The 18293-nt window shown below is 34.8% G+C and overlaps 1 long non-coding RNA gene across 1 annotated transcript in view; it reads right to left on the bottom strand.

The window, feature by feature from the left end:
• LOC132950818 (uncharacterized) overlaps nt 1-17018 on the bottom strand; it is a 48861-nt gene extending 31843 nt beyond the window's left edge. Inside the window, exon 1 of the long non-coding RNA XR_009665250.1 lies at nt 16678-17018. This is a non-coding gene — a long non-coding RNA (uncharacterized LOC132950818). The remainder of the gene's footprint in view (nt 1-16677) is intronic.
• Nucleotides 17019-18293: the final 1275 nt, after the last annotated feature.

Consider the following 18293-nt stretch of genomic DNA (forward strand, 5'->3'; position numbering starts at 1 on the left):
CGGCATGAAGCCGCGTCCTCTACAACTGCAGGGCCGCAAAAATGACGAGACTAAAATCTAGTAAAAATATTATTGTTCTTTAAATTTTTTTTTTGAAAGATACATTTACGACCTGTTACACAAGAATACAACAATACCCAGGTAAATGTGAGCAGCTGTGAAAATAATATAACGATTGATGTGAATAACATGATTGAACGAAGAGACCCAAAACCCTTGTGATAATATAATTTTTTAAGACTTATTATGATAGGTAATATGTAATTGAATTTATACAGGTGGTAATTTTCTCTCACCAGTTCCTTTTAAGTCATTGATCGCGGTTTTTCTGGTATAGGCATAACGCTGTAAAGAGACTTTTTTTTTATAAGTGGATTCGTGTTTGAGTTTGGTTGAGAGTGAAAATTGTTACTTCTGAATTTGGGATGACTTCATTATGGCTAAGTAAAACATTTGGACAGTGACCCTTTTTTGGATATAAATTTACAATATATGAACAATGTGTTGTCGTTTTTTTTTCTTTTTTCATTTATTTTATAATGTTTAAATTTACATCGCAGTGTGACTTTGAAGGTTTTGGGAAACATTAAAAGTTTTTAAGAAATTGAACGTTCAGGTATATTCATTTTTTTAACAAGCAATCGGGTTGTTGATTTTAGCGATAATAAAATTATAACATACATATTATAGTATTATGTTGATAAATTATAATCAACAAAAACAGGAATTTAAACGCATTTAAAACAAAGAAAAAGTATTAAATTGCGCTCTTAAAAATCGTAAGGATATAATGGCACAGTTTTCTAGCCCGGAAACTGTTAGAAAACGGAGTTCTAGACGTTTTATTATCATCAAACCGCCATACAAACGAATAATAAAAACCGTATATAGGTAAAAAAAAAAATACAAAACGCGTAGGTACCTAGATGCACAATCGAGGAATATATTTTAATGACTAACCGTTAACGACTTAATGTATAATAATATGACGTGACGACCGCGATATACCTATAGGTGTTTAATATACCTATTGTAGAGCAAAATAAAATGTCTATACGTATGGTGCATTCGATACGATTTTTTACATAGATTTTATTACCTATGGTTTTTTTTTATATATATTATTTTCCTATTTTATGCGCTGTTCAATTTAAAAAAAAAAAAAAGCTTGGGAAATTGTGAAACGAGATAACTCCAAGTCGTATTAAAGAAGACAATGCGCGCGCGGAGTATACGAGCGAAGCAGTAACGCGCGTACAAAGAGCGTACCTATATAAAAAGGTGAATGGAATCGTTGAAAAGAGCGTATTACAAAAGTAAACACGTATGTGAGATGTGCATATACCTTATGTGTGTGTGTACAGTAATAATAATAATAATAATAATAGTAATAATGGATACACACGCATCATGGCGCGCGGAGGAATGACTCGGAGGTCCGACTAAAATAAATGGGTTACAGAGGTGATAAAGAAAAAAGATTGCCATAAAAATGATTTCACAATGAAACGATTTTCGACATCCATTCATGTCTGGTGACTATTGTTGTTGTGACTATCGGGATGATACTATTGTGGCGCGCACGCCATCACAATGGTATATATTATGTAGTTAAACAAAATAAATAATAATAAAAAAAAACACGTAAAACTTGTAAACAAAGATGTTTTGTACATCACAGACCACTGCTGTATCAGCTATCGTGTTGAAATTTTACATCTCCGCTGGCTTTGTACAATCACACAACACAACGCGCATATTACTATACATACACGTAGGTATTATAATATATACACACACCAAATCCGATTCGTTTTCAAAAAAGGATATAATATACTTATATTATTATTATGATGGAAATCCGTGGACCGAATAATGTGATGCGTTTGACGTCTGGTATTATATACATATGCACATTAGGCATATAGTATTATGTTGTGTTATGTGCGTTCGATTTTTATGCATTTCGTTTTCGTGAGTCTCGAAGTGGCGATGACATCGGAAAATATTATTCCATATATGGAATAGAATATAATTATTATTATTTTGGCCAGTGTCCCTTGTAGCTCTCCTGCTGCAGTGCCACGAGTTAACTGCGGTTCCCCGCGGGGACAAATTTTTTTTGCGGTGCCATAGGTAGTTTATTATAGCATAGACACTTGCTGCAGCTTCAAGGCCGCCATCGCTCTTGATATATATATAGTGTATAGTGTATAGTATATAGCCAAAAAATTTAGTGATTGCAATATTAGTTAGCTATTAACGCATCCAATATATTACAAATTTATTTATTTATGACCATCGTTACATATCTATTCGGGCTACTAGTATAACAGAAACAAGCAGTAATTAAAAAAAGGTGGATAAGTGAATGTCGCTCTGCTGTACGCCTATAAAGTAGGTTGCAAGTGGGTCACTGTAATGGATGGTGTTAAATTTGAATTCAATGATATAATATCATTGTATAAGAAAAACGATTCTGAGCGAAAACGGTCAGTCAGCCTATGATATTACCAAGTATATTTGATGATATTATTGTGAATAAAGTAATTTATATATAACCTTTTTACGTGGAGCCTTGTTCTAAATTTTCAATCCTTAGCCATAAAAGTTAAACATTTTATACATTTTTAACTACAAAATAATTAATAAATTATAAATTTGATAAATGTTGTCAACATTTGAACTTTAAATGCTTATAAAAAAAAATTGTGCCTATGTATTTTTAATATTTTTCAACTGCTATTAGAACGATATATCAGGAGCCTTATATTAAATATTCACGCTTTTTTACCCAACAAATAAAATTTTATTGATATTTATAGAAAAAAAAACAAAAAAAATTGAAAACTGACAATGGCCGTAAACAGCTCAAAAAGAGTCAAAATATTTTCAACATTTTATGGTGTATAGAAAATGCTAATATAAAAATTCAATCAAAATTTCATGACCCTACGGTCATTTGTTTTAGAGTTACACTGAAAACCAAAATCGATTTTCTCGAAAACAGATTTTGCGTAAAAATTCCCGTTTTTCTTAATTTTTCTTTTGTTTTTCACGTCGCTTGTGAAAACTACTGGGAAATTTTTACTTTTGACCCCCCAAAGTACCAACTAGATTCACTTTCCTATCAGAAAAGTTACTGTTGAAGGAAATCCAAGCACTTTTACTGTCCTAAAAGGTGATGACAGACAAAAAAAAAAATAAAAAAAAAACACACATCATTGTAAAATCAATACATTCATCGCTTCGCTCAGAATCTAAAATATATTATACCTGTTGACAAAAATGGGCAATTTAGGAATTACATTTCTCAATAATTAAACCCATACGTACATAGTAGATAAAACACAATTACAAAATGTTGCCGCCCGTGGTAACACAGCTGCAGAACTCCAACGAGAGGGAGGGGCAGGCGGGGTTGTAGCCCTGGGAAACAACCCTCAAAGAGTGTTCTAACACGGACGCGTTTTCGCACCACCGTACTTCCGGCATATATTTACGTACATTTCACCAGCCCCCCCAAGTCATATATTTTTCTCCCAGCAGCGCATCGGATGTAGAAGTTCGCGAGGTGGCTTACCCCCTCTTCTATCGTCCAGCGTCGGCTTGTTGGCCATGCCGCCGGCTGTATACACTTGTACGTAATTTGTTGTCTTTTCCTAGCGGCCGATCTTGACGCAACGTCAAGTGTCGGCAGAAACCACAAGTAGCCACTGATTTATATTATTTATAACATGTATATTATGCCTTGGTCATTATATATTATTCATACTTACGTATTGATTTTTTCGAATATTTTTTTTTCAATGTATAATGAAAAAAAAACATTTTTCACCACAGATAATGCGCATAGCAGCCGAGCTTCCATCTACTTCGGACCTTCATTCCTTGGTACGTCGTGCGTACAGTTCACCGTCGGCGCATGTGAGGCAAAGCCACACGGGAGGGGGAGGATGTTCGAACACGGACGCGTTTTCGCTCCACCGTGGTGTAGTTTCGGAATATGTTTCCTTCCGGCAGCAGCGCATCAGACGCAGAAATTCACGAGGGGCTTAACCCCTCCTCTGCTGTCCAGCGCCGGGCCGTTGGCCGTGTCGCCGGCTGTTCACTTGTGCGTAATTTATCGTTTTTTCCTAGCAGCCGAGCTTGACCTTTTTATATATTTATAATTATTAGAATATTTTGTATTACCGTTTCGGGCGCCCTAATATTATGTTTCTCTAATGATTATATACTGTGTCATAGTACGTCATAGTACGGATATTACAAGTTTCATAATAATATAATGTGATATATGTAGATACTCTGGTTGACCTTCTCCCGTCCCTCACTATTCTAACATCCCGCAAGTCGTTGTCGCTACAACCGCACCAATCGCAGGAGCGGCTTCGGCGCAACAACAGATTTCAAATTCAATAATAATAAAAATAAAGAAGGTACTTATATTATAATAACATAATATTTAAGGATAGTTGGCTGGGACACCTATATCGTGGGCCCTGGGGCTATCCTGTCACCCTTAATCCTGGCATGGATCTATTCGATATTTCGTGACTCTATATCGGATTCATTGAACGGTGATCAAAATCATTCACATAGTGTGTGTATGGGTAGGTAGTTTTTGCAGTTGGTGTAATTTAGTTAATTGATTTATGATTAATCATGTAATAATAATATTGTACTAACCAGTTTTCGATACGATAGTAATTAATTCCTGTGTTTTGTTACCATAAACGAGATATTTTGAAATTATCAAACGTGTGACTGTTTTCAAACCGATCCGGTGTCTAAATACCCCGAAACCATATACCCATACCAGAAAAGTATAACCGGACAAACAAGGTTCGACGAGTATAGGTACCTATATTGGTATTGTGTATGTTCCTGTGTTTCGAGTACATATAGTCAAATATTGTTAAAACAACGTTTTATATATACCTACTTGTCTTCAGCTTCGTTTAGTGGTATATAATTATAATATTTATATCAAACGCTGAATACTAATTAAGATCATATTATTATATTTATTTATCTTCGTTTAACTAAATCGTGGTGTACGTTTTGCCCACATATGTTGGTAAACACGACACGGTTGAAAATCTACTAAAAAAAAAAAAAAACATAAAAAATTGTACCGTATTGGAATGATTGGAAATTCAATTATTTTTCATCGATGTCAATGCTTACTATGCCTCACGAAGAAAAAGAAGAGAACATTTTTACATTTTGAAGGTTTGTCGAAGAAACAAAACTGACACCTTCTATAGGTGTGTATGAGTATTATAATATTATGACCATACCTACGTTTACGTTGTACGCATAATTATAGAAAAATGTTGAAATTCGATTCGGGGTTCAATAAACATCATCGCTCGAAACGTGTATTCACGATAAACCTGTGGGGACACATTTATATCAGCTGCGCATTTAATATAGCAACAGGTAGGTACCACGGTCGCGGGTATACGTATCGGACGTTTTAAACGTGTAAAGATTTAGTGTTCGATACCGATTTCGATGGCGATAATTTAGACAAACGATTTTATTAGTTGTGTTATACTATGGGCGCGCGTCCCATACGGTTTTGATAAGACCTATTTTGGTATGCTGCGGCGAGATCGAGTTTTCGGGCTCATCGTATATTACATCGTTCAAACTACCTACCCGAAGATTTCCTTTGGAATTTCTTGGGAACTATTTGTCGTCGAAACTCCAAACCGGTTCCGTCCGATAACTCTTGTCAAATTACATTTGAGTATATACACACACACACACACACACCCCATATATGTATTTCGATATGTCTGATCTTGCATACGATATAATAACGTATACATATTATAGGTATATATATATATTATATTATAGGTAGTAGTATAACACAGGTGCGCGTATTCTGTTTTTTTTTCCAGAAAATAAAAAATAATTAGTGTTTTATGTAGAACGAAAATATGCGCGCTGCGCGTGCATTGTGGCCGAGGTGGGAACGAAAACAAAACGATTTTCCAACGGCGTGTGCGTATAGATGATCATCCACTTGCCCGGCGAGTGCGACGGATTAAAATCGAGAAACATCAAGCCCAAAGTATATTATATAGGCACCTACAGATCAAACAGGTGGTAATAAAATACTAGGATAATCTTCAAGGGAAATCTGTTGACCATCATCATGCAGCCGGAACAATTCCAAATCCTGCAACAGTAAATAATAACATATTCACAAAACGACATTAAGATCTCTGTCTGAAAAATTCTCTCAATTTTGCAACACTGCTGGAACTCAATACCTCAAACAAACAAATTAAAAAAATATATGAAAAATACAAAATTACATTCGCTCCTTCTCCTTTCTATCGACGTTAAGACGTCATACCGATCACCCGAGTCAGGGTTGGACACACATTCTTAACACGATCACACATAGTTAGTAATGATCCTCAACCATTTGCGTGAACACAGTCAAAACAATATGATAAACGACGGCCGAAATATACCACAATGAGGACGAATCTGAATATACCAAACACCATGTGACAATACAATTTATGAATGAAACTATAAAATCATGATCAAAATATATAATAACAATGAAAAAGTTTCTATACATTTCAAAATCTATATTTTTTATCATAATATATGAATTATTATAGTTTATAGATTTAATATATATATATAAAAAAAAAAAACAATAGTAATAAATGCTAAAAATTTAAACACCTATGTAAACATTTAAGGGCTAGCTAATAACCATTGAAGTTGAAGCATTAGTATTAGAAATAAATAACAATAATATTAATAATCATAAATTGTAGTTTGGTTGTATATTGATATGATTGATATTGTGTATTGATATGGTAAATCGATGGCTGAACCCACTGTGTATTAAATGCAGTGTTGGGTAAAAATAACGTTATGATTAAAATTTAAATGGATTATAGGTATACCTATAATTTAATATTCATGAATTTCATTAAATACGCATTCATTGAATTTGCAACTATACCTATATAATGGGATGGGTTATAAAGTAATAATAATTAACAATTTATTTAACGACTACAAATATTAATAAAAATAAATCTAAACAAAATTAATTATGGATGAAGTTTGTCTTTTAATGACTATTATAATTGTTAGGTATATCCATAGCAAAATTGTATTTATTTTAACATCATAATTTCATCATTTCGATCCATCAATAATGACAAATTCAATCAATTTTACCAATTTTAAATTATAAAAGTAATCTCTATACGTAATATAATAATAATTAATAATAAACTATGTATAGGTTACTTTATTATGTATAACCTACCTAATCATATAAATAATATTATGGAGTTTAAATTGAACAGTGTATTAGTATGATTACACATTTGGGTCAAAACATAAAATAATATTATAGATCTCTTACTAACGTTAATAAAAATATTAATTTATTAATTTTCCGTACTACTACTCACCCATGGCCTTCCACGCACCACGATGTAGCCACATCTGTGTACTACTAGTGGTACACGTACTAGATTTTGAGAACCACTGAGCTAGTTAATAGCCATTGGTGATTTAAATTTAAAATATGTAAAAAATAATACTTATTATATAATTCAGTAGGTACAACTGTAACATAACTTAAGTTACTTTAGTTGAATTAAATTTTATAAAAATTACATGTAAATAACGAACTTGGGTATACCATATGTATATTACAATTAATATAATAGAAATAAATTACAACTTACTGTACCTATACATAAAACTATCTAATAGTATTATGATTGTATTATATTATAAAAGAATTTTGCAGTGCAACGAACCGATTAAACCGATAAATATAGATTGCGAAAATGAAAACTTGATTTGGTGTGTACAAGCATCGCCTAAATTCCTAGTTGTGTATGTTGGTTATAATGACTTATCATATAAGTCCCCATACTCTGTTACAGGATATTGGCTCCAATCAATCTGCTATCGACATTTTAAAATAATTCATTAAAACGTTTAATTAGAATACTCAACCATAAAATATACCCGTCTTATCAGCAAGATAGAAAGAGAGAAGCAATATTAAGAGAAAAAAAAAATATTAAAAACTATAAATTGGTCTGTCCAATAATACCCACGTAATGGATTAATAATAACTATGGAGAAGTTTGACGACAGAGATTTAACTAAAATTTTATAAAAAAAAAAAGATAGCATAATATTATATATATATTTACTCTACAATAAGGGTCCTAGCTATAATATTCACAGGTACAGGGGCGTATTTACGGGGGGTCAATGTGGTCCGGATGCGCGGGAGGCATTGTCCCCATCATAAACGCCTATCTAAACATCTAATATATATATATATTAATATATTTGTTAGCGGAGCACCCCACTTAAATGTGTTTGGAAAATTAGCTGTATTCCCTCCATGAAAAATTCCTAAACACGCCACTGCACAAATATCATAATATTTTAAAACAATGTTGGCACTAAGCAACCCGGGACGGGGCATGCACAGGGTACGCGGAGTCCGCATTAAAAAATATACTTGTCTATACAATGCAGAACAAAAAAATATATAATATATGATATAATATAATATTACGCGCGGTATGAAATAAACGATCCTGGTATATACCAGACCCCCGGCAACTCCTATATTATAATACCTATAACAATATTATACTGTGCAGTGTTGGCACGCACGCGCGGTAGACACGAACGCCCGCCGCAATATTAATAATAATAATAACAACAACAGCGTTATAATAATCGCCGACAGCGGATCAACGAGGGGCGGGGGGATGGGGGGGGGGGGGGGTAATGTGCCGCCGCGGTCTCTTCTCCGAGGATAAAACGTGAATTCCCCCCCCCCCCCCCCCGAGGCTATACATGGTAGGTAACACGCGCTATCATAATTCTTCGCGATCTATCGGTTTTTCGTCACCGTCCGATTCGTTTCTCCCGCATTGGGCACCAGCAGCTATATTGTACACATCGATCGGCCGGCACGTTTTAATAATACGATCGCACACCCGCGAGGTAATACAATAATATATTATGTTCTATACGTATAACGTGTGTAGTAGTATACACGGTGCGTGCACACGGTATGACAATACAACATTATACAGGAGATGAGTCAACGATTATGCTCACCCCCCCCCCCCCCCGCCCGCCCCCCCCTTAATTTTTTTTCCACTGACAAAGAATTTATTCGAATTTCGATTTATTTGTAAATTTCAAGTATACTTTTTCGAGGGTCATAATATATATTATATAATATTTACAATTGGTTAAATTTTTATTTCAATACCATTTGAAATGAGCGTCTTGTGACGATACAACATTTTTTTTTTTTTTAAATGAGAACCAATCATTTTCCCTGTAATTTGATAAGCCGATACTTTTTTTGAACATTTTTCCAATCTAAATTCGAGCAATTTTAGTTCCCGAGTTATCAAGATGTATACACTACAAATAAGGACGATCGTAATCGTAAAAATGGGTAAAAACAAAAATATAAATATATGTCATATATTATTGCAAGATCTAGTATATCTATACCATAGGTGTTAGGACGATTTTTGCAAAAAAATAAAATGTTGATAGATTCATATTAACTACTAAAAATTCTCAAATATTACCATTACAGGTAGCTTCTCCATACACACGCTATACTATATTATCTTTAGCGCATAAAGTTTAATAACTCAAAAACTACTATTTCGATTTTTGATTTAGATATACATACACTTTTTTTTAAAGTCGTCTACAATCAACAATTTATAAGAAAAAAATGTCATTCTCATTTTAAAAATAGAAGTCGCGGCGTATAACCGCCGGACGACACTCCAATAGATTAAACGGTTACAACAATCCAAGAAATTGAAAATACGGTCCGTAGGTACCTGAAAATTCGAGACTTCATGATTTGAATAAATCTGCGATTCGGAAAAAAATCGAGGCGAATCACCCTGTACATACAATGACGGATCGGCACGGCGGTGGCCGTCGCCACTGCGCTGCAGCCGCCACCGCCGCCGCCGCGACTACTCGCGTGAGTGAGTGGACCATTATAATAATAATAATGATAAAAAAATTGATCGCCCTTCGGGGAATGAGCGGTAGACGCGGACGACACACACACACACACACACACACGATGGATCGCGTATATATCCTTAGAGTTGGTCATGTGTGTGTGTGTGTGTGTGTGTGCGCGCGTATTATATAGATCCCGTACCCGGCACTTAACTCGGTAGTGTAATTTTTTTCCGTATATAATAATATTATACGCATATATATATATAGGTACGGCGGCAGGAAAAATCTGTCGATATATCGTATACGTTCGTAACTATATAATATAGTACATAATATTATGTGTATAGATATTTTTTTCCTCGCGTTTCGATTATTATACGATCGATCGCCTCCGGGGACCGGGTTGATCCGATCCGACGAGGACCGCGACGAGGAGCAGAGGGTATATACACCCACCCGCCCACCTACCTACCTGTATATAATAATAATATAATATGTTATAGTTACGGTGGAAAACCAGTCGACGGACTACGTGTTACGTGCGTATAATATTATCAGCCGATCGTCGACAGACTGCGCGTAAAAACGGTCTACTCGTCGCGTATGTATAATATGTAATGTAGGTATTGTATACAGGGCGATACTTTAACCGCGGGTGACCAGGCGCGGTTATCTCGTGTGGAATACCGCAACGAGATAGTAATATGATAACCGATGTCGTCGAACCGTTTTATACAGTTTTCAAACGACCGACATAATGATATTACTATTATACTATTATTATAGTTTTCGAGATTTCAAACGGGTAAAAAACGATTGGATATTCGCCTCTCGTACTTCCTAATTATTATATTCCTACGACGATAACATTCTTATCGATTCGCATCGCTCGCGCGTTTACTGACGACCGAACCACCCCGTATACCTTATGGCTTATACCGTATATGTACCTACATATTATTATATATACCTATATCCATCGACGTACATGTCGATCGTTTCCGTGTCGTGCGTGTGTCGATTATTATTATTATTATTATTATTGTTGTTGAACCAACGTCGGTTTTTTTTTCTCACTCGTTTTATTATTATATTTTATATTATATTATTAACTTCCCGCGAGACGCGAATTAAAATATACGTTTATTGTTTATATGATTGCAGCAGCAGCAGTACACTGCTGCCGCGAAGAAACCGAAACCGCCACTAGCCGTTTACGCATTTAGATATATGTAATGTATATATATATATAAGTACGTACCTACGTGTAAGTATCAAGTATTATATATCAATATATTATTATTATTATACATTACGTGCCCCGAGGCACTCGAAGGGGGGTGTGTGTGGAACGTCCGACACGCGGCACGAAATCGCATTCAAACGGCCGGTGCACCATTTTCGGCATTTGGGCACGTTTTCTCAGTCACATTATCGTTACTATTATAATATGTATCGAGTTCGGCGAGTAATCGTCGAAAATCCCAAAAACCGTTTCGGAGACTTATCGAATCATGTATCAGCTATAGGTAGTATATATAGAGGTAGGTACAATACAGCACAACGCGTATATGACGTCGGTATTATATAGTTACGTACTTACGTATGTACCTGTATATTATATTTATATGGTGAAACGCAACACTGCAGGTACCTTTGTATAATGCTTCCCTAGCTCATTACCATAATAATAATAATATCATATTATTTGGGTCACCGACGAACGCGAATTCCACCATATTGTAAACTGTACCGGTCGATATTGATATTGTTGCATTTTGTACGTACGTTTTATGGGCAGTTCTCGTAAGCTGTTGCGTTTGTTCGTTTTTTGTTTGCTATTGGATTTATTGCCTAGTAACACTTATACTCTTTTTTCATTATTTGTGAACCTATTATATATTGAAAATAATGATAATTAAATACAATGATGGGAGCACGCTTAAACTAACATTCCACTTACCTATATTGGTCTAAAAAAACCCACAACGAATAGGGTCCTAGTAATCCAACGGCTTTAAGAGATATTTATTAATTTTACAATTTTTTTATAGCATAGTTTGATGATTAATTGCATAACATGTTATACAACATAATATTTCGTATAAATTAAAATATAGGTAAATAGGTACATTCATTTTTATAGTTTGAATGTATTAAATTATATTATGTTTTTTTTCAAACACTTGATATAAAAATATTACTATGTAATTTATGTAAGGGAACCGTATTGATTTCATTAATATTTATTATATTTTTAATGAATTAAATATTTTTTTAATTGTTTTGCATACATGAGTCATGAATATAGTAAAATAGGAATAATTTTTTTTTTTTTTTTAATTGATCTGGAGCCCGGCAGTTGAGACCATTAGCTATTTTTAGTTTACTGTAGGTTATTAAGTCGGTAGGGGGAGGAACACGTGTGTGTTTTATTTGGCAGAATTTTTGATTGGGCACCCGTAGGTATCTGCCATGCCCGGGTGGGGGATGGCGACCGTGACTTGTCCGAAGAAAAATGCCGCCCATGGCCGAGGAATCGAACTCGGGTCGACTGCGTCGCAGCCGACGCCTTAGTCCGCTCGGCCACTCCGTCCACCAGAAATAATTTTATCGAAGACAGAAATTGTGTTTTACAAATTTACTGATAGGTAAACATATTTGAGTAAAAATGGAGCATATTATTCTTAAAGCGTTTAATATATACTTTTTAATCTCATAAATGCACGCATCTTTATTATTTAATACTTTTTAAGAGCATTTAGTTCAGAGCCCAATTTACAAGTCTTCGTTTATAAATTTTAACCTGAGTATTACACCGATCGATTAAAATCGACATAAAAATATATTAATATTATAGTCAGACATATCTAACTATACAAGACGTGTTTAAACGTGTCGATTGTGATCAAGCTTTTTATGCGAGCGCGCTAAGACTTTATTATTAATGTAGGTAAGTACAAGCTTCGGGTGAGTGAACTGTGAAGATAATATTATAAATAACGGTATGTATTATATTCACAGAGGCTTATCTCGGATCGAGGGGGGGGGGATATTTATTTTTCAACATGATACGGGCCCCCTTGATGCCCCCCCCCCCTAATTAACCATCTCATCGAATCATTAATTTTCATTTCATATTTTATTTTATGCTAATAATTTGACTATTTTATTTATTAAGGATAGGTGCAACTATAAATAAGTGCATTATAAAAAAAAAAAAACCAATGCACAACTCTCAAGGGCGTTGAGAGGACGATTCATATCCATCGCCCACTCGAATGTGCCACTGCACAAACGATATGACTTCCAATATATTATTATATTATTATCTCATTGATCGTTTAATTGTCTCCAATCACCATATTTATAATATCTGCAGCATATGGAGTGATACGTATTACCTGTTTTTGTAATCAATACACCTAATGGTGTTTACATATTTTATGATATAATGACCTAACCTAACCGCCTGGAGGCGTATTAAAGTGGGGCACGGGTAGGCACAGGCCCAAGAGGGGAGAGGGAATATTTAGATGAAATTAGTTTAACAGATGTGTCGTATTATGAGTAAAAAAAATACAAAATACATTATTGAATAATGAGAGCAGTTTTCAAACCATATTAGCAGTCTGTTTAACGATTCATCATGGTTTAAGGTTTGAATAAAATGTTACATAAGAGCTGATGGAATTTTTAAGATTATCTTTTGTGGACCCTCCGTGTAGGTTACAGAAGACCGTCGATGAAAATAATAATATATTACAATATACAATAATAGTGATATCTAGAGGCGGTATAATACAATATACGAACATATTATAATAATATCACAAATATTATAATGTGTAACGCAAACACGCCGATCATCGCACGCACGGCGAAAACGGATTCGTTTGACATTGTAATGCGTTAGGTAACCTAACCATCTATACCTATAATAATAATATTATACCGATTTCCACGACGTTTGCCGCGGTCTCGTCGCAACAGTGAGGTGGTTATTATATTATTATGTATATAATATTTATAATACCCTCTCGACATTCCACACGATCGAATTCGGATCTCCACACACACACACACACTCTCTCGATAATGAAGGGTATTATCGGCGTTCGACCACATATATATATATTGAAATTTTTTTACTATTATTTGGGCTGCAAACGAATTCACGTCGAAACGGGTGAAACGAGAGAGAGAGAAAAAGTATAACATATAGGTACGGACCACCATCTGATCACCGTTCCACCGCCACGGGCACACGTCCGAATAATATATAATATTAAAATATAAGGTATATACGTGTATATAGGTACGCGCGTGTTTATATGCTACGGCGGCGGCGGCGCCAAGACACGACATTTATACGTAAATTACACATTGTTTGAATAGCATTTGATTAAAAAAAAAAAAAAACAAAACAGCTGCTCCCGTTGCGCGGCTGTGTTTGTAGCAGTGCCACGCTAAAATTTAAAACGTTCCGAATATTATTATTGCTCGGTAGCCATTTTCACGACGTTTGCCGCGGTCTCGTCGCAACAGTGAGTAGGTTGTTATATTATTATGTATATAATAATGCCCTCTCGACATTCCACACGATCGAATTCGGATATCCACACACACACACACACACACTCTCTTTCTCTCTCTCTCTCTCTCTCTCTCGATAATGAAGGGTATTATCGGCGTTGGACCACATATATATATTGAAATTTTTTTTCTATTATTTGTGCTGCAAACGAATTCACGTCGAAACGGGGGGAACGAGAGGGAGAGAAAGAGAGAGTGAAAAAGTATACATAAATAGGTACGGACCACCGTCTGATCGCCGTTCCACCGTCACGGGCTCACGTCCGAATAATATATAATATTAAAATATAAAGGTTCATATGCTACGGCGGCGCCAAGACACGACATTTATATACGTAAATTACACATTGTTTGAATAGCATTTGATAAAAAAAAAAAAAAAAAAACAAAACAAAACAGCTGCTCCCGTTGCGCGGCTGTGCTTGTAGCAGTGTGCCACGCTAAAATTTAAAACGTTCCGAATATTATTATTGCTCGGTAGCTAAGTTATAATGATAATATTAATAATCGACACTGTTGCAACGACCGCCGCCGTGATGGAAGGTAATAATAATAATGATAATAATATATCATGACGAATACGTTTAAGCCGTATCTTTATTATAATAGAAGACGGTTGGCGTGTTTACGTTTTGAAACGCGACAGAGGTATATATATTATATATTATATGGTTACAAGAGCGGCGGGTAAATGCCTAATGAGAGGTAATGGTCGCTGCTGCAGGTTACCTGCTGAAATATTGACGAAATATGAAATATAACTATTATAGATGGGTACCCCCGTGCGCGGGTAATATATAGGTATGAGTATAGATAAAAAATTATATTGAAATAACGAAAAAGGCACGACGGCGAAACACGATCGGTCTCGGAGATAGGTACACGTGCGATCGTACAAGACGCGGTGATGAGTACCGAAATTTTTTTTACTGCGTTTTAAGTATATAACAGATACACCGTAAAATACACGATGACATGTCATTTTACATGACGACATAATAATAGTATGTACGCATTGTACGCGTATAACTATTTTCATTTTATTTTTTATCATTCTTTTATTAAAACATTTAACATTATTATCTGCCCGCGGTGTTATTATACGCTCATTTTCAGGCGTATAATATATTATTACACCATCGTAAATAAACAATTCAGATTTAACGCTTAATCCCGAACTCGGTGCAGCTTTGGCGGTCCAATAAAAGTAAGTATATAGCTGCGAGGGTACTTGCGCAGCTCTCATCCTACCTATGTATATTGTGCGCATCGTCGTGTAATATTTTTTATTCGATTCGCAAAAACCCATAAAACGGAAATAAATTGGTATCGATCAATGATATTATGTTGTTTATAATATAGGTACCTGATACGAGGCGATTCTTTTATCAGTAAACGCTCGTGTCGTCTCAAAAGTGTTAATTTTTTTTTAGTTTTGACCTTATCAAATGAATACTAGTACAACTACACTAGGTAGTAGTATACTATAGCTATTCGGAGAAGAGAAAATTTCTCTTTTTAATAAATTTTAAAATTTTTTTTTTTTCGTCAACCACACACAGTTGCGTATTTTATATTCCGGAACAGATTACACGAATATTTTTCTGAGAATTTCAACGTATACAAATCAAGCTCCCAACGAGCAGTGTAAATTAGTTGAATACCTAAGTATTTATATTTCACACCTATATGCCGGGATGCAGCGAAGTGGATATATATAGGTATAGGTACCCAGAAAATCGTCGGTTTCCTACTTACCGCTCATCTCGACTCACTTATAGGTATAAATTTACTGCCGATCGACTATAACTCACTCGTTTTGAAAGTCGATTTTTATATATACGTTGAGATTCTCGGAAAAAAAAATTTCGCTGGAATATCATATCATTATAATATATAAATAAAGAATTAATGGTGTCGTCTTGTAACTATTACACTTAATGACTTCAAATCACATATGTAAAAAAAAAAAAATAGAAAACGCCGTAAACGCTTTTCGAGCAATTAATGATGGACGTGGTAATATTATAATATGCTTACCTTTAGAACAGAATCGTCCTGTATAATATATTGCACACAGGGCGTCGCCTCTTTTTCGCAGGTATTCGGCTCAACACTATATTTAACTGCATATAATGTTATATTACATTATCCGTTCAACAATCGCGTGAAAAAATGTCGTACAATCACGGTTTATGCGCATATACGTACAACTAAAATAAAATCATAATCGTTATTTAAATGTGATTTTTATATATAAGTAAATTTTTTTTCCATAACTCGCGGCGTTGCTGTTATTACTGTATAATATGTATAATGCATCTGCGAGGAAGTAATAAAATGTGCAACCATACGTTTTGTGTTGGCACCAAACAGCAACGTTCGCGTGTAAGACATTAATAGACCGCTTTTTTTTTTTTTTAATATATATATTATATTTTCCGGCGCGATCGCGAGGTATTTTTCGTTAGGTACCTCCATACACATTATACCTACGCAGAAAAATGCGATCCGAAAACCAGTTTTTTCACAATATGTCCACGGTACGCAGTAATGCGATTTGACAGTCTCCGATAAAATATATACATAATATATACTATTATATTATTATACCGGGTGATTATTTTAACGTAAGACGTTCATTAATTTCAAAAACTAATATATATTTACGTTATTGAAAATATTTATTTTTTATATTATAATATGTGATTCAAATAAATGATTTTGAAATAAATAATGCAAATTATATTTTATCGGAATCATTTTTATGTCTCATTTTTTCAAACTACATTTTTAATTTCATATCATTCCGGAGCGGAAAAAAGTTTTCAGTATATTTGGATGATATAAAAAACGATGAGCAGCCCAATATTATAAATATTATTACAAGTGTCGATAACGAGGGTATGCCACCGCGACAATAATTTTGTATCTTCCGAGACTCATATTACAACACTGTAATAGAAAAGAAAATATCTAAATATACCGCTTACACCGTAGGTACGGAAACTATCGTAAGTATAATCATAAAAAAATCTGCCTCGGGAGTATTCGTGTCGCGTAAATATAATAATATTGTGCCTGATGTTATTATATGGTCGGAAATTCGCACTTACCGAACCGGAACTATCGCCAGTCGTTTTCGATGCGTTTTTGTTTTGCTTTATAACCCCTAGTCAAATAAAATGACCGGGAAAATCTTGATGTTGGATATCGCATACGATCGCTGTAAGTATACCAATGTTGTTGTACTAGAAAAAAACTCCTACGTACACTAATAATAGGTAGTAGGTACTCGGCATATATTATACACTTACTTAGGTATTGCTTACTTGACCGGACTCTAAGTACTACTGTTGCGCGGCGTATCGTGTTATCAATCGCATACAGCTGTTATACGACAAGTGCATCGACGCACACAGCAGCGGAAGAAGCCGATGACGAGCGTATTGATAACGGCCGGAGAGCTACAAGTGTTCCGCTCCGTTTTAAAATAATGGGTCTAACGACGGGAAAGGTTTAGCGGCCGTATACAATAACAGGGAATCATCGGATATGTATTACGTCGCTGCAGGGGTGGATGTGCGAGTGGCTTTCAACTGTTATTTATGTTATATATATTATGTGTTGTATATATATTTCGCCCTCTTTCCGCT

This window comes from Metopolophium dirhodum, chromosome 8 (assembly GCF_019925205.1).
Source record: "Metopolophium dirhodum isolate CAU chromosome 8, ASM1992520v1, whole genome shotgun sequence".
Taxonomy (NCBI): domain Eukaryota; kingdom Metazoa; phylum Arthropoda; class Insecta; order Hemiptera; family Aphididae; genus Metopolophium; species Metopolophium dirhodum.